General features: G+C 37.4%; 1 protein-coding gene and 1 long non-coding RNA gene across 3 annotated transcripts in view; one reads left to right on the plus strand and one right to left on the minus strand.

Moving 5' to 3' along the window:
* The window catches only part of THAP5 (THAP domain containing 5), a 137,202-nt gene that overhangs the window by 14,820 nt on the left and 98,929 nt on the right, over window positions 1-23,453 (minus strand). Inside the window, exon 5 of one of the 2 annotated variants that reach the window (XR_006197846.1) lies at window positions 6,044-6,448. The exons of the other annotated variant lie outside the window; for it this stretch is intronic. The gene's annotated coding sequence lies outside the window, so the exon portion shown is untranslated. Of the gene's footprint in view, window positions 1-6,043; window positions 6,449-23,453 lie in introns of those variants that run through there. 2 annotated transcript variants of the gene reach the window in all.
* On the plus strand, window positions 15,234-20,862 carry LOC122209958. The gene is made up of 3 exons (XR_006197858.1): window positions 15,234-15,400; window positions 18,890-19,109; window positions 20,385-20,862. It is a non-coding gene; the product is annotated as an uncharacterized LOC122209958 (long non-coding RNA).

Consider the following 23,453-nt stretch of genomic DNA (forward strand, 5'->3'; position numbering starts at 1 on the left):
ATGCTGGTCTGTGGTGGGGAGGATGTACAGATGGCTAAAGTTGACCCCAGACATGAGACAGGGGACAGAATTATGGAAAACTGAGCAGAATCGGGAAGGGAATTGGGAAGCCCTCTTGAAGGGGGTAGGATGATGTGAACAGGGATGTGAAGAGCACAAAGGACTTGCGTGGGTGGAAAAGGGGAGCAAAAGGGAAGCCCAGAGGGAGACCGCTGACAGCCTTAACTGCTGCAGACTACAGCTGTTCCTAGAAGGGGAAAGTAAGAGCAGACAATAGTCTGGAGCTGTTTGGTGGGAGGCTGTGAAAGCCTTTCTGGCAGTTTCTGGGTGTTTTCACTGTGTCATGGGAACCATTAAAATGTCCTCTGCTTCTTGCAAACCAGCAGGGACTGAGTTTATGTGGTGGGCTGACTTTTAGCAATAGGGATTCGGTTGTACGCTTATATTTGAGTAGACCATGCAGGGCTTGGAGGTCAGGGAGACTTTGGTTCCAATCCCAAACTCTGCACATTCAAAGAGAAATTAAACAAGTCTGAGGACTGGGCTGCCCCCTCTGCCACACATTTTCTTTCCTTCCATCTTTTCTCTGTTTTTCTGCTACTTCTTGCCCCTCTTCCTCCTATGGAACATCAGCATCTCAGCTCCGCTCAGATGCCCAGCACTTGCCTGATTCTCTGCTAAGAATCCACTGCTGTTAAAGCATTGGGGAACGATGCAGAAGATGGGAGAGTCCTTAGGGGGCAGAGGAGGGTGTTCACGTCAGATGTTCTGCCGAAAATAACTTTAAGACCTCCTGTTAGACATTTCTGTTCTTTAAAATTACCTCCTGGCAAAATAGTCCCTGGACACCAGCCTCTTCTTCTCCCTTCTCCCTTCATCCACTGCCTCTCTTCTTCCCTCCTCTTCTCTTTCCATTACAATAACTTCCTACTTATTAGGCAGAGCAATTCAACCTTGCCCCAATTCTTTTTTTTTTCTTATTTTTTTTTTTAAGTTTATTCATTATTGAGAGACAGAGGGAGACAGAGCATGAGCAAGGGAGGGGGAGAGAGAGAGGGAGACACAGAATCCGAAGCAGGCACCAGGCTCCGAGCTGTCAGCACAAGAGCCCGACACAGGGCTCAAACCCACGAGATGTGAGATCATGACCTGAGCCAAAGTCGGACGCTCAACTGACTGAGCCACCCAGGCGCCCCAACCTTGCCCCAATTCTTAACTGCCATTTGTACCCAATCATCATGGTGAACGAATCAAGGATCTGTTCTCAGTGGCCATCTAGTGGCATCTTTTGCTATTTGAGCACCCTTGAGAGGTAAAACAAAACAAAACAAAAACAAACAACAAACAAGCAAAACACCTGCATGGGATGCTTTAATTTAGACCCTTATGAAGATGATACTCAAATTTGAAGATAGAGTTAGTCCCTATTCTGTGATGAGAACCCTGTACAAGTTGATGTAATAACTATGGTTATATTTGATTAGTTCTAAAGGATATGCAAGAGGTTTTGATATAAATATCCAGACCTCACTTACTGTGTAACTAGTAATAACCCTTAACCAACAAGCCTAATGGCCTCGTTCTGGGGGAATCAGATCCATTTCTTTCTGTACCTCATCATGGAGGAATATCCCCTACTTGCCTTTCCATAGGCCTTAGCTATTGCTAAAATTACTTAGCTATTGCTAAGTAATTACTTAGCTATTGCTAAGTAATGCTGCTACCCCTTGCCCCTGCTTCTGCTGCGTGTGGTGGCACTGCCAGCTGTGTCCTCTTGCAGGATTAGTATTCCACATGCTCTGGTAACAAGAGTGGGAAGATTAACTTCCAACCCCAAACTGAGACCCTCATTGTGTTATTTCACGGCACTAACATCATTATATACCGCCCTCTCCTTATTGTTGCAGATTTAGATGTTATGGTGCCATTACTGCATGCCAAATAGTATGTGGGTACATGAGCTATAGGACCTTGATTTTGAGTCTTTGTTTATCCATTTGTAAAATGGTCATAATAACATTGACTTATGGTGCTGTAGTAATGATTAAATGCTCTCTACACTATGTAAATTGCTTGGAAACCAATAAGTATTTACATATTTCTTTCCTACAAGTTCCTGCAAGTTTCCCTTTTCCACAAATGCTAAGTCATACTATCGATCACAATATGCATTTAGCAACAGAAGAATCAAGATAATAAACTAATGTTTGTCAAACATGTAACTCACATTATTATCGAAATCAGGATAAAAACTAGAAAAGAAGTGGGAGAACAAAGGAGCAGACCATTAAGGATATCTTTGAGAAAAAACAGTGAAATCATCACTCATCCAACTGGATTCTAGATCAGAGATTATCAACTAGAAACCTGGATAAAGTGAAATATAAGACAGGCCTGGTTTTTTATTTTATTTTTAAAAGACTTTATTGTTTTTTTTTCTGAGAAGTTTTAGGTTCACAGAAGAATTTAGAAGGCACAGATATCCCACCCACACACATACACAGCTTCCCTTACCATCAACATCTTCCACCAGAGTGGCACATTTGTTACAATCAATGAACCTACAGTGATACATCATAATCACCCAAAATCAATAGATTATATTAGGGTTCCTACTTGGTGTTGTATATTCTATGTGTTTAGACGAATGTGTAACGACATATACCCATCATTATAGTATCATTCAGATATGGCCTCTGTGCCCAGCCTAGTCATTTCCCCCTCCCCCCAACCCCTAGCAAACACTGATATTTTTACTATCTCCATAGTTTTGCCTTTTCCAGAATGTCATAGTTGGAGTCATACAGCATATAGTCTTCAGATTGGCTTCTTTCACTTAGTAATATGCATTAAATTTCCTCCATGTCTTCTCATAGCTTGATAGCTCCTTTTTAGCACTGAATAATATTCCATTGTCTGGATGTACCAGTTTTTTTTATTTATTCACCTAGCAAAGTAAATCTTGGTTGCTTCCAAGTTTTGGCAATTATCAATAAAGCTTATATGAACATCTGTGTGCAGATTTTTGTACAGACCTAACTTTTCAGCTCCTTTGGGTAAATACCAAGGAGTGCAATTGCTGGTATTTTATGGTAGGAGTGTACGGAGTTTTGTAAGTTACCACCTAACTGTCTTCTAATGCGGCCCCACCATTTTGCATTCTCACCAGCAATGGATGAGAGTCCCTGTTTTGCTGCACATCCTCACTAGCTTTTGATCTGGGCTGTGTTCTGGATTTTGTCCATTCTAATTGGTATATAATAAGTGTCTCATTGTTGTTTTAGTTTACATTTCCTTGATGATACATGATGTAGAACTTCTTTCCATATACTTATTTTCCCATCAGTGTATCTTCTTTGGTGAGATGTCTGTTAAAGTATTTGACCCATTTTTTTTAACTGAGTTGTTTGTTTCTTTTTTAAATTTTTTTAATTTTTTTTATTTAAAAAAAAATTTTTAAACATTTATTTATTTTTGACACAGAGAGAGACAGAGCATGAACAGGGGAGGGGCAGAGAGAGAGGGAGACACAGAATCTGACACAGGCTCGAGGCTCTGAGCTGTCAGCACAGAGCCCGATTCGGGGCTCGAACTCACGGACTGCGAGATCATGACCTGAGCCGAGGTCGGACGCTTAACCTACCGGGCCACCCAGGCGCCCCTGTTTCCTTATTATTGAGTTAAGAATTGTGTGTATACTTAGGATAGCAGTCCTTTAACAGATGAGTCTTTTGAAAATATTTTTTCCCAGCCTGTGGCTTGTTCTCTCATTTTCTTGACAGTGTCTTTCACTGAGCATAGTTAATTTTAATGAAGTCCACCTTATCAATTATTTCTTTCATGGATCATGACTTTGGTTTTATAAAGGCCTTGTGTTTTCCCCTAGAAATTACTTGTTCTCTCTGAAGAAGGATGGCTTTCCTGGCTCCTGTTATGTTGGTGACCAGGACATAGGATCTTTCTTGTTCCTCACCCAGGATCCCTTCTATGAGCCTTTACAGAGATTGCAAGATGAACTCTGCATTTTTCATCATGTTTTCAATTTCAACATCTTTTTCCTAAAATGATGGTGGAAAGAGAACTCTGAACAAGCGAGTTTAAATTTAATCTGCCAGTTAGAAGTGAAGTGACCTTGGACAAGTGCCTGAATTTTCTGAGTCTCATTTTTCCGCAGTTTAGTAAGATGATACTTGTCCGATGTGAAGTCAGCGAATACCTGATGTGAACTCACTAAACCTTAAACCCAATCAATAATTCCCAAGAACAACATCTACCTTGACCACACATATTTGCCAAAAGGCCAATTTCTCATTTTATTCATTCAGTTCCTTCCCTGGTGCTCCTGTAACAATCTTGCATGCATGTGGGATCTGTGTCTTAAGTGTATGCATTTGATGTGAAGGGGTGTGTGTGTGTGTGTGTGTGTGTGTGTGTGTGCGCGTGTAAGGGGGAGTTTATTTGTGAGCAATGGTGAAACAGGACAGAGTTGTCCAGGGAACATTGTGTGTTGTGGCTGAAGTCCCTGTATGCTGCCACATTGTCACACACCCGATGTTTTTTCTCTGGAGCTTGTCCCATGCCCTCCTTTGCTGTGGATACTCAAACACTTTGAACCACACATTCTAAATGGAGCCTTGGTAGGTAGGCAGCCACCTCCAAGATGAAACTTCTCATTTCAAACCCGAAAATATAATGTGTTGCAGTGTTAACAGCAGAAGCAGGAGACTTTCTAACTGAATTTTAAAATTCAGGCCAGGTCAGGTCTAGCAAGGTTTTCATCTCAAGTGTTTAGCAGGGAAAATGTTTCGGTGTAATCACAGGCAGCCCAGGAATGCTGCAGACTTACCAGAGACCACAGTTTAAAGGTCTGGCAGGTGTGCCACTTGACTGACGCACCACAGAGGAGTTCCTGTGACCACACTTTTTTTCTTTAGGGCACTCATCTTGATTTGTACTTATACATTCATTAGTGTGACTTCATCTATCTTCCTTCTACACTACAAGCTCCAAGAGAATGGAGACTGTGCCTAGCACAATGCCTGGCACACAAGAGACGTTCTGTTGCAGAAAGGAAGAAAATGGACATTTGCTCAGTATGCATTTAAAGTTAGAACCAACTGAATGTTAAATAGACAAGAAATAAATCATTATTGGATGATAGTGAGAAGACTCAAATGGAAAGAACATTAATATTTGCATAATTTAAATTTGCAAATTTCATACCAAGTCCTAGTTAACCATTCTCCCTTTATTTGGATTTTGAGTTTGTTTGGTGCTCCTGTAACAATCTTGCATGCATGTGGGATTTGTATATAAAATAAGAGAACAGGGCTGTGGATTTCAATATTTTTCAAGACACTAAGTAGAAGCTGCCCTTTTAAAATCAAAATATTTAATTATTTTGAAATATCTATTTTCTCAACTATAGCACAATTAGAGTGTTATTTTTATGTAGAAGGAAATGAAAATAAATGAAATATGGGCGTAAGCATGAACTGACCAGGAACCACCCAAAAATCAGAAAACTCAATGTAGGGAACAAAGGGTATGATTTGGGAAAGAAAAATCTCTTGAATCCATTGAATCCATGCTGAACTAGAAATCGAATAATGACATGAATAAAACCTCATTCACAAAACATAAGAGCTATTAAGATAGATGGAAAAGGCAGGGTATAAAATCAGATACAATTCACTTGTGCCGAAAACAACCTTTAGTGGCAATGTTTCATACCGTGGTTAATATAAAATAAGACATTATTTGAAACGAAAAAAGAAAAAAAAAAAGAAAGCTCACCTTATTACATCACATCAATAATGCATTTTCTAGAAACTCATCATGGTTCTTTCTATAAAGGCCAAATAATTCAGAGAAATCATCTTTCATGTCTGCTTCTGCATTCCTGCCTAGGAGGGTTCATTTCATTATTCTGTTTTGGTTCAACCTATAAAAATTCTCAAGGGGTTTCAATGCAGATGAATCCAGCCACTCTATGTAGCCACCTAAAATAATTCAGGACCAAAAGAAAAAGTAAAATAAACAACCTATTCCCATTTCTACTCTCAATCTCATCCTCATAACAAAGCACTTGTTGTTTTAGTTATCCAGATAATAAGCTCAATTCTTCCTTGAGTTTTGCCTTTAGAGAAATTACCATAGACTATGCGTGTTCTTTTATTCTGTAATTATTAGCATTTACTATGTGCTGGGGGCTGCTGAGGGCGATCCAATAAATCCTTTGGACTTTGGTCTCTTTAACTGGAAAAGGAACATGATAATACCTACCTCATGAAATCTTGGTTAGTATTCAATGAGAGAAAATAAATGAGATGCCCATGGCAGCATCTGCTACATGGAGGCTGGTTCATTCATTCTCTTATTTCATTACGTCTTTTGACAACAATAATTGATCACTCATTAAGGCTTTCCTCATAGGAACTTGGAAAACCTAGTGAGTGGGGAAAGACAAGAAAACAGAAAGTGATATGGGAATCATGAAATGATGTAGTTGTGCACGAGGCACCTGACCCACCAGGCAGCATGTGATGGGTGAGGGAGGTTTTCCAGTAAAGGGGTTGTTGAGAAGTTGCCAGAAGGGGTGTGTGGGCAGGAGCAAATGCCCAGAGGAAAGAATGAGCTTTGCTGTTTGTAGGGAACTGAAAGTCGTTCTGTCCAGCCTTAGACTGCAGTAAAGGATATAGTAAGAGAGCTGACCTGTGGTAAGCGAGGGCCAAATCATGAAGAAAATTATACACCTTCGAATGTACTTTGGATTTGTATTATGAGGGCAACAGAGAGCATCTCTCCGTGTTGCTTTTTTTAAAAAAATAACATTGTTTTTTTCCCCCAGATTGCATAAGTTATACCTGTCCATTAAAGGAAAATACAGAAAGGCTTATAAGTGCAAATATAAGTGAAAGGCCCCCCACAGTCTTCTCATTGTATCTATTGTTAATATTTTGGTGTAATATTATTCACAATTGAGATAGTACATTTTATTTCTTTTTGTTGTTAGAAACATTGCGTATTATTGTAAAAAATTTTTTCAAATAATTAAAAACACAAATAAAACACACCCCAAATCCCTTCACATAACTATACTTTGCAGCTTAGTGTGTATTCATCTGAGTCGTCCCTGTGAGTCTCTCCATCTTGTTCTTAGTCTCTGTTTGTCAATCTCTGTTTAATGTATCTTAATCTGTATGTTCCTTTTAATACACCAGGAGAGTATTTCCATACCAAAAAATTTCATGCATAGCATAATTAATAATAATGGAAGAAATCATTTTTGTACAATTTATTTATTCCTATTATGAACATTTATGCTTGTCCAAATTTCACTCAAATGACAGTACCATGATAAAATTTTCATAGCTAAACTTTTCACTAAAAGCTTTAGATTTTATTTAAAAACAGTTTTTTAAACATTTATTTATTTTTGAGAGACAGAGAGAGACAAAGCACAAGCATGGAGCGGTAGAGAGAGAGGGAGATAAAGAATCTGAAGCAGGCTCCAAGCTCTGAGCTATCAGCACAGAGCCCAACACGGGCCTCAAACCCACAAAACTGTGAAATCATGACCTGAGTCAAAGTCGAACGCTTAACTGACTAAGTCACCCAGGCACCCCCAAAACTTTAGATTTTAGATCTCTAAAAATTCCCGTGGAATAAAACATTCCCAGAGGCATTTAAGGTATTTAAAGATGTTGGTATATATGTTGCTAAACTTTCCACTTTAGAACAGTTCCAGTCTTTCTCCTAGTGGGTGTAATGTGTCAGTGTCCTACATCACCTCAACCACTGAGGATCATTCAGATTTTTAAACAATTGACAGTTTTATAGGTAAAGCAGGGTAACTCACTGCCAGTTTGTATTCCTTTGCTTAATAACGAAGTTAAGCAATTTTCATGTATCAATTGATTAATTTTTTCTTTTCTTCCAAATTGTACGTTAAAAACCCTTTGGCATTTATCGTATTAATTATTTCCTTATCTGATCCCATATCAAACATAGTTACCCTTTGTAGTTTATATTGAAAATACTTTTTGGTTGTTGGTAAATTATGTTCATGGATATTTCATTGCATAGAAGCTATAGCAAAGAAGTTTTCCAACATTTTGATAACAGAATCTATCAATCTTTCCCTCGATGGGTTCTGCTTCTGGCATTAGGCTTAGAAAGGCATCCCCCACTGCATGATTATATGAATATTACATGATTTATGCTGGAAATCAGATTTTTTATCCACATGGAATTTATATTTATGTAATATATGAAGTGGAGCTCTAATTGTTTCCTTTCTCCCCAAACACTTAGCCAAATGTCTCAACTCTACTCGCTTTTCTTGTATTGCATTTCTTTAGAAAACTTGATTTTCTTTTTGTCAGATTCATGTTGCCTCTCTAGCTATCCAAGTCTTCATTTAGGTCCTTCATCAGAGTTGAATCACTTGTTCAAATAAGTCCATGATAATTTTACTCTTTCCCTATTTAATTCCTATATTTTGTGGTCATTGAATATGGGATATTTTTCCATCTATTTCCTAATAGTTTATTTTTTGTTAATATACTTTTTATTCTTTGCTGAGTAGCTTATTGAACATTTTCATGATTTTATAACATTTATTGGTTGACTTTTTTGAGTTATTTTCCTGATAACCAGTCATTATAAACTAATACTATATATTCTTTTCCTTTTTGTATTTGCTTCTGTTACTTCTTTTTTTGCACCAGTACTCCTGTTAGAATTTCCAAGCATTCTTAAATATGTAAATGTGCTTATTTCCCTTTTTTTGTCATTTGCTGTTTTAACATCTATCAAAATGATCACCTGGCTTTCCCCCTTTCATCTATTGACATTGTTCAACATCTCTCAAACTGAGTTGTAAAGCACATTATTTCTAGTATTAAAAAAGGTTTAATGGGGGCGGCTGGCTGGCTCATTCAGTGGAGCATGCAATTCTCACTCGGGGTTGTGAGTTCAAGCCCCATTGGGTGTAAAGATTACTTAACAAAATAAAAATCTAAAAGAAAGAAAGAAAGAAAAAAGGTTTTATGTTCAACCAAGTTTGGAAAGAGTGAAAACAATTTCTCCTTGTATATGAACAAATTAAGGCTGTGAGGATACTTGTGGGCTGGAAATTTCTTTGACTTTGTTTAATTCAGCTATACCCCTTTTTCTTATTCATCAGACATTTGAGATATGTTCAACTAATTGAGGATATTACTAGAAATTCCAATATTAATCATTGAATTTCTGAAATTTATAGTGCTGAACTAAATTTTCTATTTTATTTAGGATTTGTGAATTAACATTTACAAATGAGCATGCAATGGGTTTTGTTTTTTCCCTTTGTGTGTTATTTCTATTAGAGTTAGGTATCAGGATTATTCTAGCTTTCTAATATTAATAAGGAAGCTTTATGTCTGTTTATAAGATCAAAAGGGGTTTAAATAGCCAAGAAATAATCTTTTCGTTAAGATCTGAACAAACATGACTGAGAAGTAGCTCCCTTGGGGCCAGCAGCTTTTATGTTTTGACAGCTTCATCTTTTTCTTCCATGATTATTGTTTAGTTCAGAATTTTTTCCTCATCTTGCTTTAATTTGGTTTCTTATTTTTCCTAAAAGGTCATCAATAGTCATGAAAATTTCAGTTTCTCTGCAAAATATTTATTTCTTGAATTCAGAGATATGATCAATTACAAGTATCACCAGCTTTATATCAGCTTCTCAGGGGAAAAAAAAATCTTATTAAATTAGATAAAAAACTACTTTTGAAAGGGCGGGCCTACGCTGGCGGACTCCATCTTGTTCTGTGTCCTTCACCTAGACCACGCCTCCTCCCCTTGAGTAACCTCCTGCTCACCCGTTCAAACTTCCTGATCAAAACATGCCCAGCGACCTGCCTAACAGGACTCCGACCCTTCCCCAGCCAATCAGCTGAGGCCACAGCCATTACCTCACCAACTGCCCCTAGACCCCTATAAAACCTTTGTGCTTTTGAAACTCGCTCTCTCCTCGGGATCTCACCGTTGCGTCGGTGCAGGTAGGGGATTGAGCTCGAGCTAGCTCGAATAAAGGCTCTTTTGCTTTTGCATCAGACTCGGCTCCCTAGTGGTCTTTGGGGATCACGAATTCTGGGCATTACACTTTACTAATTAACAATGGCATACATTTAAATATACAATTGCAAAGTACTTTCTTTAGTGTCTCAAAGTTTACTATGTGATTCTTTTTTCTCATTAACAGTCAAAAGGTTCTAATGAAAAATTTTTGCCTATGAGCAACTGATTGTGTAATATACCATGAAGATACTGTGTTGTTGTTTTTTTGTTTTTGTTTTTGTTTTACAATCCAAGTGCTTGAATTTGAATAATGTATCACATTTAGGTTTAACAGTAAAATTTAAGTAATATCAAATAATGTTAAAGTTCCTATCTCTACTTCTTGTTTGATAAACGGTTTGTTTTGCTTCTTTCCTTTAATTGAATAATGTCTAGTAGTTAGTTAAATAGTTTCTACTGAAAGTCAGTCAGTAACTTTTGACAAATATAATTCATTTCCTAAGTGATTAGCTTCTGCATGAACAGGTCATTCTAACACATTTGAGTATTGAAATGTGGCTGATATATTTGGAGATACCCAATGACCAAAACAAAGATAAAAGCATACATTAATAAATAATATCATAAACCCAAAACTTAGGTTTTAAAAGACTACCAGTATTGACAAACCTTTGTCAAGGGTAATAAAGGCAAGAAAGAAAGAAGGCACACATTCTTAACATTGAGAAGGACAAAAGAACATCAATACAAGACCTAAAGTTACTGACAAGGTGATGATACAAAATAATGAAGAACTTTACACTAATAAATTTGATCACTCAGATGAAATGGAAAAACTCCTTGAAAAATAAACCTAAAAGATTTATCTAAAATAGCATAATATTAAGTAGAAAAGGTGAATAGTTCCATCTCTCACACAGAAATTGAATCTATAATTAAAAGCCTCTTTTCAGAGAAATCTCCAGGCCCTAATGGCTTCAGTGATAAACATTTTAAAAAAGAAATAAAACTAATATTACCTAAGTGCTTTCAGAAAACGTAGGATGAAGGAACATATCAAAACCTGTTTTATGAGGCCAAACCCTGATAATAAAACAGCAGGCATTAAAAGAAAGGAAAACAGTAAAGAAAAACTGGGAAAATGGCAAAAAAAAAAAAAAAAAAAAAGGGAAAGGAAAATGATAGACCAATATCTATTATGTACACAGATGGAAAAATTCTTAACAAAATATTAGGAAATTAAATCAAGAAATGTATAAAAAGAATAACACATTATGACCAGTGGGCTTTATCCCAAGAATGCAAAGTTTGTTTAACATTTGAAAATCAATCAATGTAATTCATCATCTTAATAAAGAAGAAAAACCATCCGATCATCTCAGTACATACAGAAAAAGCATTAAACATCCATTTATGACAATACCTCTCAGCAAATTAGAAATAGAAGAAAGCTTTTTAAACTGATCAAGAATATCTACAAAAAAATTGACACCTAACATACTTAGTGGTAAGAGACTGAATACCTTCTCCCTAAGTTTAGAAATAAGGCAAAGTTGCCCACTCTCACTCCTCCTATTTAATATTGTACTGGGAGTCCAAGCTACTGCAATAAGGTATAAAGATGAAACAAAAGGCATACAGAGAAAAGGAATAATTAAAATAATTTTTATTCATAGATGATATGGTTATATATGTAGGAAACTCTAAATGAATCTGTAAGAACAGCTGGAACAAATAAGGGAATATAGCAAGCACACAGGATACAAGTCAATATACAAAATTAATTGTATTTCTATGTATTAGCAACAAGCACCTGAAAAACCAAATTTAAAAACCAATACCATTGGGGTGCCTGGGTGGCTCAGTCGGTGAAGTGTCTGACTTCAGCTCAGGTCATGATCTCATGGTTCATGGGTTTGAGCCCCATGTAGGGCTCTGTGCTGACAGCTTGGAACCTGGAGTCTGTCTCACATTCTGGGTCTCCCTCTTACTCTCTGATTCTCCCCTGCTCATGCTCTGTCTGTCTGTCTCTCTTAAAAATAAATAAACATTAAAAAAAAAGTACCATTTGCAATAGAATAAAAAATTGAATATACTTACAAACAACATGTGAGACCTCTATACTAAAAACAGCAAACTACTGCAAAGCAAAATTCAAGGTGACTTGTACCCTGGACATATTTCTATTCCTATGTCAATAGCATGCTTTATTAATTATTACCATTTTACAATAAGATTTAATATCATATAATTAAAGATTTCTAACTTTTTTTCTTCAATTGTCTTCTTTTTCAAGATTGTTTTGACTATTCTAGGTCCTTTATATTTTCTTATAAATATTAAAAATCAATTTGTTAATTCTTACCAAAATGCCAGAATTTCGAATGGGATGGTATTGAATCTACTAGTCACTTTGGGAAAGATTCACGATTAAACAATAACGAATTCTGCAATACATTAATGTTGTATATTTTTGCAATTGTTGAGGTATTCTTCAGTTTCTCTCTGCATTGTTCTGTAGGTTTCAGTGAAGGGTGTCCATTTTAGCTTTCTTTCATTCTCTCTTAATAACTCCTTTCTCCAACAATGAGATAATAAGCTCTCAAAATCCATTACATATTTTACCTGCTTGATCAATTCCTCTGGATATAATCAATCCCCCATCACCGCTACCACACTCCTCCCCCACAGAGATGACTTCGTCATGCTACTTGGGTGCTGACAATCGATGCTGGGTTTCTCTCTGCGCAAAGATCCTCTGTTCCCTGCTTGGGCTTTGACACCTCATGCCTGGCCAGCCTCATATATACGTGCCTTCCTCACTCTGCTTGGGCCCTGACATTTCATACCTTGATTCCCACACATGAAAATGTCTATCTCCCATTGTTGGGTTCTGATACTTAACATAGGGTCATCATCACCTAAAACACACACACACACACACACACACACACACACACACACGCCCTCCAGACCCTACCTGGACTCTGAGAACCTGTGGAGCTCCTTTCCCCTTTAAGCCTTCTCACCCTACTCAGCCTCAGTCCCTGCCACACTGTTCTCACATGGGGACACTCCACTAAATGGCTTTAATAGCTAATTGTTCTGGAAATGGAGAAAAAGGAAAAGAACAAGATGTACTTTTTAATAAATTTATCTGTTGGGGTAATTAGACAGCCATTTAGAAAAGGACAACATTGATGTATCCTTCAACTGTGTACTAGCATAGACTCTAAATTAATTAGAAATTTAAATTTGAAAAGTGAAATTACATATACACTAGGAGAAAACATGAACAAACTCCTCTATAGACTAGGAGTGTGGAATACATTCCTATGTGTGACTCAAATCCAGAAGCAACTTTCACATATGTAAAGTAAAAAAGACAAAAGGTCAACTGGGAAAAAAAACCACTGCTTATATCACTTCATGTATAAAAAGCTTCTAGAAATTGAGAAAAAAACTACCAATAAAACTTTGCAGGAATGGCTGATTCCAGGTCTGTGGCAGCAAACGTACAACATAAACCCTGACATCTAAGTCTTGAAAGTCAGGAAGTTACTGAAAATCACTGGGGTCATATCAGAAGGACTCTAGAGCTGACTTTAATTGGCTTCCACTGGTCTCAAAAATGGGATAATTGAACCATTGGTAAGGATAATAATGCAATGAGTTGAATCCTTTCAAACATGCTTAAATCCATGAGTTTATAGTGACATTTTGAAAAGAAAAACAAACTTATGATCACCATTAGAAGATGAAATTGAACCCCTTCAATCTGAAAACTGGTAAACAAAGAAAAAGAATTTATCCTGTACTTGCATACAAACTGTTAAGAATATAAATGTATACATACATATTCATATTCCATTAATGAGAGAATGTTCTTTATATGAGAATTCTAACTGACAAATGCAGAAGGAATGATAGAATTAGGAGTATCAACATTTCAGAACCCCTAATGAAAACTAGATCCAGGTAAAGACTATCAAAGACTATGAAAATCATTTGGTGAAAAGCTAATAAAAAACTTCATAATGGACAGCTCAAGTTGACCACACTTGAATCTACTGATAAATTTTAACATAACGCAAAGAGAGACAATAATATTATGTGCCTCGTGATGTGATCTGAAAGGAAATACAAAATGCCAGCTATGAGATATTCTTGCCCAACATTGAACCTGAACCTATCAAGCCTCTAAGTACAACTGTACAGGAAACACAAGGGACAGAAAAGCATGTTAAACAATACCCTATTGACCTATCAGTGAGATCCAGTGAGTGGAAGACTACAGAAAAAATGACCCACTTTCTTCAAAAGATAAATTGCAAATAGAAATACAAAGGAGGAGGCAACTATTGATCAAGAGAGACACCAGAGATATATCAACCAATACACAATGGGGACCCTGGTTGGATTTTGATCCCAATTAGCCAACTGTGAGAATAAAAAAAAAAACACACAAAACAACCAACCAACAAACAATAAAAGCATTTATATGACATATTGGGAGATCTGAGCACTGATTGAGTAAGATACTAAAGTAAGATACTAAGGAATTATTCATCCTTTTTTTCTAGGTATAACAATGGTATTATGGTTACATTAAAAGGAAGAGTTCTTATCTTTTAGGATTAACACATTCATGGATGAAATGTTATAATACCAGTGATTTGTTTCAAAGTACTCTAGTATTTGGGGAGAAATGGTAGAGGTACAGATGAGAAAAGATTTTCCAGGTGAATGATTTTCAATCATTCAAAATGATTGACGTTTCAGCCAAAAACATCTTGAGGGCTTGCTTATGTTGAGGCCAAACAGATACCTTAGGGGATATTTTTGGAGGTAGGTGCTACATTACCAGAACCCCTTATTCATAGCTATTAAAGTTTGGCTATCTTAGCTTTTCAGTTACCTATGAATTTATCTTAGTGATTAACACACACTCTTTAAAAAAAAAGTTTATTTATTTTGAGAGAGAGGGAGGGAGAGTGCATGTGCGAGTGGAGGAGGGGTGGGGGAGAGACAGAGAGAGGGAGAGAGGGAGGGAGAGAGGGAAAGAGAGAATCCCAAACAGGCTCTGCACTGTCAGCACAGAGCCCAATTCGGTGCTCAATCCCATGAACCATGAGATCACGACCTGAGCCAAAACCAAGAGTCAGACACTCAACCAACTGAGTCACCCAGATACCTCTAACGCACACTCTTAATTGCCTTTTACGTCAACACTTTCTCCTATAGCACTAAGCAAACACTTGTTTTTTTAATTTTCAGAATTTTATCCCAGCTACAGTTCTCTTTTTTAAATCACAGAAGTGAAAAACACATCCTGGTGAGTCACTATTGTTTTAGTTTGTCTACTGTTGCCTACGTATCATAGGGCCCCTCTTTTCATCAATGCAATTTCTTTGATGAGCATTACTAAATGTTTAATACAATGCCTGCTACATGTCCAAGACTCACAGAGGTGCCTTAGGGAATGTGGAATAAGCAGAATTACAGTCCTTCCCTTCAATGAAATGATGTAGGCAAAGTGCTTGGCACATCATAGGAGAGCGACAGAGGTTGATACCTTTCCTTTCCTGTGTGCCTGTTGTTCAGAAGGGCAGGGTACACAGTCATGGGACACAGAGCGCAGCTCATATTCTCCTAGGTGTTGTATACATGCTGCCACCAAACATAGTATGCGAAATAAGGATCGACCATGACGTACCTGAAAAGCATCCTTGATTTTTCCCAAGACTCTGGCTGTTCTACTCAGTGTTCCAGTGAATATCCCTTCTAAGGGGACATTTCGGCATCATCGTAGGTGGGGCTGAGGCTTTGGAATATTCATGGGAATGATTCTTTCTAAGGGGTCATTACCAACACTGTATTCATTCAACAAACGCATGTGTGCCTACCACGTGCCCAGCACTGTACTCGGTACAGCAATATAATGGAAAAAACCAGACACAATCTTCACTGTTCTATAGCTTGTGGTGCTGTGGTGAAGACAGATGTTTGTCAGATAGCCACATACACACACGTGTATCATCGCAACCTGTGACAACTGCTTTGAAATGTAGGTTTTGTTTTGTTTTGCTTTGTTTTTAAAATGTATAACAAAAGACTCCAATTTTCCTAAGCAGCTGGCTGGGAATCTGAACGCTTCACAAGATTTAACTAAGAGGTGGGATTGTATGGGGGCTGAGGGGTCCCTGGGGGTTGCTGGCGGTGTTGCAGGACTGGGATTGAAGAGCTTGAGACAGAAAGGACAGTCTGCGTGAAGACACCGAGGCAGAGAACAAGGAGGAGATGGCCTGGAGATCCTATTTCAGGCTGATAGGGAATAGGCTAACAGACTAACAGGGAAATATACTCTGCTTCTAACACAAAGAATAACCAACTCAGCTCAGCTATTAAATATCCACGGGGATGAGGAAATGCTGTGGGCTGATGAGCAGAGAAGGTTGCCACAGAACAAGAGTTTTAAGAGACCAGCACATATTCAAGGAAATGCTTTTCACTCCTTTTTTTTCCCCTTTTGTGTCTGTGACTCAAAAGGCAAGATACTCAACCTCTGAAACCCTCCAATTGCAGATGTTTACTGTCTTGAGGAGAAGCCAGTTGCTGAGAGCTGACAGAAACATCTAAGTCATAATTCTTATAGGAGAAGGGAGGAGATGATGCTTTCTTTAAACCACCAAAACAAATTTTAAATTCAAATCAAAATAGAAAAAGGGATTTCAGAGCTATCCCAAGCATTTGGACAAAAATCAGACTGAGGTAGGGAAAGGGGGCAGAACAAAAAGAATCTAGGAAATCAGCACTTATTGTGTGTTTAAATGGATGAATGAATCAATGCATGAATACTGTGCTGAGTATGTTTTATGTATATAGTATATAATATATATTTCTATGTATATTACATTATATACACATACACCACATGCACACACATATGCACACACACACACACACACACACACACACAGTTTCTTTAGAATTTTCTTAGAAGAACCTTTCCTGTAAGGTGGTCATTGTAGTTGTTATTATTTTTTTTGATCATTTTACTGACCATGAAAGGTAGCTGTTCAGGTTATCTGGTAGACTATGTGCTATTTTCACTAAACCTCATAGGAACAAAGACAGTGTGAGCTTCCTCAGCTATTTCATCCTTGTCAGTACTGGCCATTTGGCTCAGTATAAGGGGCTGGCCCTGCTTTGCCCCTGTAACAGCTAACACCACACGGTACCCAGTGTCATGGTAATAAGAAGTGTTCTTCTCTGCCAAGGCCACTTGGGAAGCAGGTCTTTGCGTTCTCACAGTAGATACACTTCTCCAGTGTGCAGAAGAGACTGCATTTTCTGTAGATCCTGCCTTGCAAAGCATTTCGGTTCTCCTCTTGGGAAATGTATGTGCAGGCCAGGCTCTGTTTATGAGTCCTTTAATATCTTTGGAGAGTGTTTAGATTACAAGTTGAAAAACCGATTTTTTAAGCTGAAGTTAAGCCAGAATATTATCCCCTCAAGAGTGTCTTTTGTTAGAAACAAAACACACACACACACACACACACACACACACACACACACACTATACACAGAGAAAAAAGCCCACGCCACTAAGACCCATCATGGTCTTGCTGTATATTAGAAGACAGGCACTATTGCTAACAGGCAGTAGCCTCCTGGTCTCCTTGGAGACCACCAAGAGGAGCCGAGCAATGTGAAAGTCAGGAAGCTTGATGGGCAGTGGAATAACAAAGGCTGAGTATAGGCTCTTCAGGTGCAGAGCATTCCAGAGAAACAGCATGATTCAGATCCAGGAGCTATAATTTTGACTTTACCACTGACTGGCTAAGGAAAACTTGCAAGTCACTAAATCCTTTGTGGTTCAGTTGCCTCATCTAAAAGTTGAGGGGGGAAAAGATATTGCTCCTTGCTTCCTATGCATTTATTATTAAAATTCTTAGGAGTAAAGATGTCCTATTTTCAAAGTGATTCAATTTGGAAAGTCAGCAAAGGAGCCCAAGGATTTGGTGGTCATAAAACTATTTAGTATTTGGCCTTTCTGAGCCTCATATGTAAAATAATACCTAACTCAGAAGAGATCATGGATTTGAAACACAACATATAATCAAAGAGTAAACACACTGGCACCCAGTAAACATCTCCTATATAGCTGTTAATATAATAAGACAGAGCACAATGTAATGATTTTTAAAAGGCACATGACTGAGAAACATAAGCTTGGGTTAGATTCCTACTCTGCCTCCATTTGACATTGATACAATAATAAACCTTGCTGCTTGCACACCTTTACATGGGGAAAATAGTTCTATTGTGAGGATTAATTATGCAAACCATTTGGTACCATGTCTGATGCATGGGAAGAACTCAAGGAGGAGAGGTTCTGTCTAGACATCCATGCACTCACCCGTCATGTGTCTGTATCTTACAGTTTAGCTTATCATATTCTGAAACACCTGTTTCTCTGAGACCAAAACATATTAGAAATATTGACCCAATGAATTCATGGGGCTGCATCCAAAGCTTAACCCTTTTCCGGAGAATAGTAAGATGAGAACATGCAACAAAATACCTCCTCTCCTTGAAATACTACCACATAGCACAGTGCTCTGTGCATACACTGTGCTATGGAGTGCACAAAGAGAAACATTTGTGATATTTTTGAGTAATTATTAACACTTATCATAACTGCTACTTGACATTACTATCTCAGGTTTTTGCTATAATTCTGGATGCATTATTTTTTTTTACTTGTGAGAATTTGGCCTGTTATCTTTGGAGTTAATTGTGATGCTATTATTAATTACAGACAGTATCACTGAGAGAAAACATGTTGGAGTTTGTCGTGTCCTAAATGTCTGAAGTCAATTTATGAAGCCGGGACCAAGCCCCATGATCAGCACATAGTAACTGCTAATGTTCTCTTTCCCCTCTAACTTAATTTGGTTGTCAAGGAAAGATATGTTCCATGATTTAAGCCAAAGGATGGTTATCCAAACAGGTGGAGTCTCATCGCAGCCAGTATAATGGTTTGTCACACTTGCTTGGTTATATCTGGAGTCTGCGTAAATGGATATATAGTGCTATATATAAAACGTACTTGACTTAAAAACATTTCCACAGAGGGTTTCCTGTAAGGACTTACTCCCCGCTTTCCTTAGCTTTATTAATCAAACATTTTCCTGATTTTTACTTACTGAGAATTAAATGAAATTAAATTAACTCTTGGAACAAAAATGTTATCTGTTGCGAAAGATGACTCATTTTCAGATCCTGAAATTTCTATAACCATGTCACATGGTTTTACATTTAATACTGTTACAGCAGAAAGGTTAATTATAAAGATAATTAGTTTTGATATCAGTATTGAATTCAGCACCTATTTGGCAGAACTATGCATACAAGACAAAACAATGCAGTTCCTTCTAATAACAAAATGAAAACATGAGCTTTGATCTCAGAATATAAAATCCTAGAATAAACATACTCAGCTAATAATTCTAATAATCCATATCAACTGTATCTGGTGGTATAGAATTTTTTTTACTAATATTTTTATTACTGCCTCAGCAAATCATTTTCCCTCTAGACTATGTAATTTTGAAAGCACACAAAAAGTCAGGTGTTAAAATGGTATTTGATAAAATGAGCTTCAAATGAGATCATCGCAAGTACAGAAATGGGGCTAAATAAATTGTATAAAGAATCAATAGTTAGAATGAAAGGCATAAATTAAAAGGATGGATTTTGCTGTTGGCACTAAAGTTTAAACCTGATGTATAGAATCTGAAACTAAAAGCAAAACATACCATTACTTAGTTCAGTGATTAAATAGGCAGCAGTAGGTTTAATCCCTTTGATTTAGCAACCTGAGAATGAACTCATGTTTACAAGGAAACCACTACTTAACCTATTTGTCTTTCTTGTTATCTGTGGTAGTATCTTAAAGATGGGGGACAGAAAAAAATTGCTTAAAAGTTCAGAAGATAGTTGATATCACTGTATTGTATAATTGAAATTTGCTAAGAGAGTAGAAGTCCAATGTTCTTAGGCCCACCCCAAAAAGATAAATATGTGAGGTGATGGATGTGTTAATTAGGGGAGAATCCTTTCACAATGTAAACCTATATCAAATCACCATGATGCACACTTTAAATGGTTTACAATTTTATATGTCAATTATACCTCAATAAAACTGAAATCAGAAACTGAGCTGAGACCCCCATTTACTGAGTCCTTAAGTCAATAATGTAATAGCTTTAAATACCTATTCTGAATAAATGACTTTCTACTTTTTTTTTTAGGAATTCTGAGTACCTGTGCTGTTTTAGCCCCCCATTTTCTGCTAAAGACTTTACTTTGGGAAGGAGGTTTTAGAATATACAGCAAGACTTACTGCTCCACAATAAAACAATTATACAACTTCTGAGAAGTTGCCAAGAACAATCAAGAAAGATGTTGCTTTTTATGCAGAACACTCACTGAAGAATAGCTTTGCATCTTAGTCAATGTGCAGATTCTCATTATTTATTTAGATTTATCTGGCAGTGATTCTCTGAAGGGCTCATTAGAGTAAATTATTCCAATATCATGTTCATTTACAGACTCATGTTATTTACCCCAGGTTTATTTTCACATTTTTGCAGATTTTACACACTAAATATGTCTTGAATCTAGTCACATCTCTCCATCCCCACCACCATATGCATAGCCCAGCCTATCACTTTTCACTTAGATGAATGGAATTGCCTGTAAAGTGGGCTTTCCACCTCCACTCTTGCCTCCTCCACCTACCCTCTACTCCACAGCCCCCATGATGTCTTTTCTGCATAGAAGCCAGCTGAGATTTTGACAAAAACTCCATTGAATTAGTAGATCAATTTGGGGAGTATTGTTATGTTAAAAATATCAAGTTTCTGATCCATGAATGTGGATGTCTTTCCATTTGTTTAGGTCTTTTCTAATTTCTTTCAACCATGTCTTATAGTTTTAACACTACGAGTTTTGTGGTTCATCTATTGATTTTACTCTTCGATATGTTATTCTTTTTGATGCTATTGTAAGTGGGATTGTTTTCTTAATTTCATTCCCAGATTACTTATTGCTGCTGTATAGAAATACAGTTTTTGTAGATTGATCATCCTTAACCTTACTTAACTCACTTAATAGTGGATTCCTTAGGATTTTCTATAGAAAATATATTCCTTAGGGTTTCTATATAAAAAATAAAGTCATTTGAAACTAGACATAGTTTTAGTTCTTTCTTTGTAAACTGGATGTCTTTTATTTCTTTTTCTTGTCTAATTACGCTGTCTAGAACTTCCAGTGCAATGTTGAACAGAGATGGTAATAATGGTCACCCTTGTCTTGTTCTTTATCTTAAGGGGTGAAGCCTTCATCATTTCACCATTAAGTTATGATATTTGCAGAGAGTTTCTCCTTTGGGAGATGATACCTTTGATGAGATACAGGAAATTCACTTTTATTTCTAGTTCGTTGAATTTTTTTTCCACAAAAGGGTGTTGAATATTGTCAAATGATTTTTCTCCATTGACACTGTCATGTAGTTCTTTTCCTTCTACATTATTCAGATTACATAAACTCTTGATCTATCTCAGGCATATGCACAGCCTCTCTGGCCTCCTTCCTTGGGGATAGTATGGTTTTAGCCAATTCTCTTTAACTGAACTGCCCATTAAGCTTCAGGCTTCAGGCTAACACCTAGCTGTTAGCCTCCACTAAATTAATTGCTGGCTGATTTCTCTACTGTTTTTGACAACACCTTTGGTCATACATTGCTCCACAGTCTGATCCAATTAAAGCTGGGTCTTTTGCAGGGGTAGTCTTTGAGGCTTGAATTACCCCCAGGAGGGCTCTTCTTAGCTATCTGTTCTCTGGTTTCCTCTGTTGTACTTCTAGCTGCTCAACCATCTTTCTTGTTGTTATCAAGGACACTCCTCTTAATTGCTCACCTCTTGAGAACTCCACTGTTTTCATCAGTTCACCATCAAGTTCACCTCTTGAGAACTCTACTGCTTCCCCACACTCTGTTACAAATAAAGGGGTGCTTTTCCTGATTTCTTTATTTAAGCTGACATCACTTGTCACTATCCATTTGCCTTGCTTCATTTTTCTTCTTAGCCCTTACATTGACCCAATGTTACACTACATATGTGTTTACTTTATTGTCTATCTCCACCATTGGGATGTAAGCTCCCTGAAGGTAGCTTAATGTCATATACCTAGTTCCTAGAAGAATCCTTAGCATACAGTAGACATAATACATAATGGGTGAATATGTGATGCAGTGAATAGTGAAGGAATAAATGTCAACAAATACCACTATCTATCAAAAGGAAAAGGGAAAATGCACAGAGTTCAGTATTTGCATACAGATGACTATTCAGAAAACCTTTGAAGTCTATGATAACACAACAGTGTTGAGAAAATGAAAAGTAGAGTGGGATAAGCAGGTCTAACGCCCCAAATGAAGATGAACTAAAATAATAATAATGATTATAATACTAATTACAATAACAACACAGCTAACACAAACAAATGCTTAAAGTGGACCAAGCCCTATGCTGTGCTTGGGTCCTTGATATCATTTAATATTCACAATGACACTTTGAGGGAGGTACTATTTTGCAGATGTGCATAGTGAACACAGAAAGGTTAAGGAGTAAACACAGGGCACAACCAGCAAATGGCAACATTTTGTGTCCAGACTGCGCAGTTAGACTTCAGAGCCTATTTTACTAAGTAAGCTGTACTACTCTGCCTAAACATACATGGTACTAGGAATGGGGAAAATGACTGAAAGTAAAGGAAATAAAATCAGAATCTTCTGAGACTCTAACAGCTGCAGATAAAGGTGAGGTCATGTTAATATTAAATCTCAAATTATTTTGGCTCATTACATTATTTCATGGAATATGACTTCAGTCTCCCATGAAGTCCACTTTCTGTAGCCCCCCACAAAAGTTCTGAGGGATCCCCCCGAGGCATGTCACTTGTCTCACAATAATTCCAATTTCTGCACAGGTATTCACCGGGCTTGCACCACCTCCTGCTGAACTTCCTGGTCTTCATGGGGGTCCCATGGCTACTCTGTGGTCTCCATCATCAATGCACTAATTCACAGGGCTAGAATCATAATGGTTAATGGGTCTGGAGCGGAAATGAAGACCATGCTCATGGCACTCTCTCTGTGTTGCATTTTATCTATAGTCAGGGAAGCCAAGCAATGCTGGTCATGCCCAGTTCTGAGAGTGTTCCTTGTAAACAGATCTTTTACCCTCCATACGATTTACAACCAGGCCCATGGACCCAATCTTGGGAAGATACTTGAAGTTGCATCCCATCAGCCCATT

Source organism: Panthera leo, chromosome A2, assembly GCF_018350215.1.
Source record: "Panthera leo isolate Ple1 chromosome A2, P.leo_Ple1_pat1.1, whole genome shotgun sequence".
Lineage (NCBI taxonomy): Eukaryota > Metazoa > Chordata > Mammalia > Carnivora > Felidae > Panthera > Panthera leo.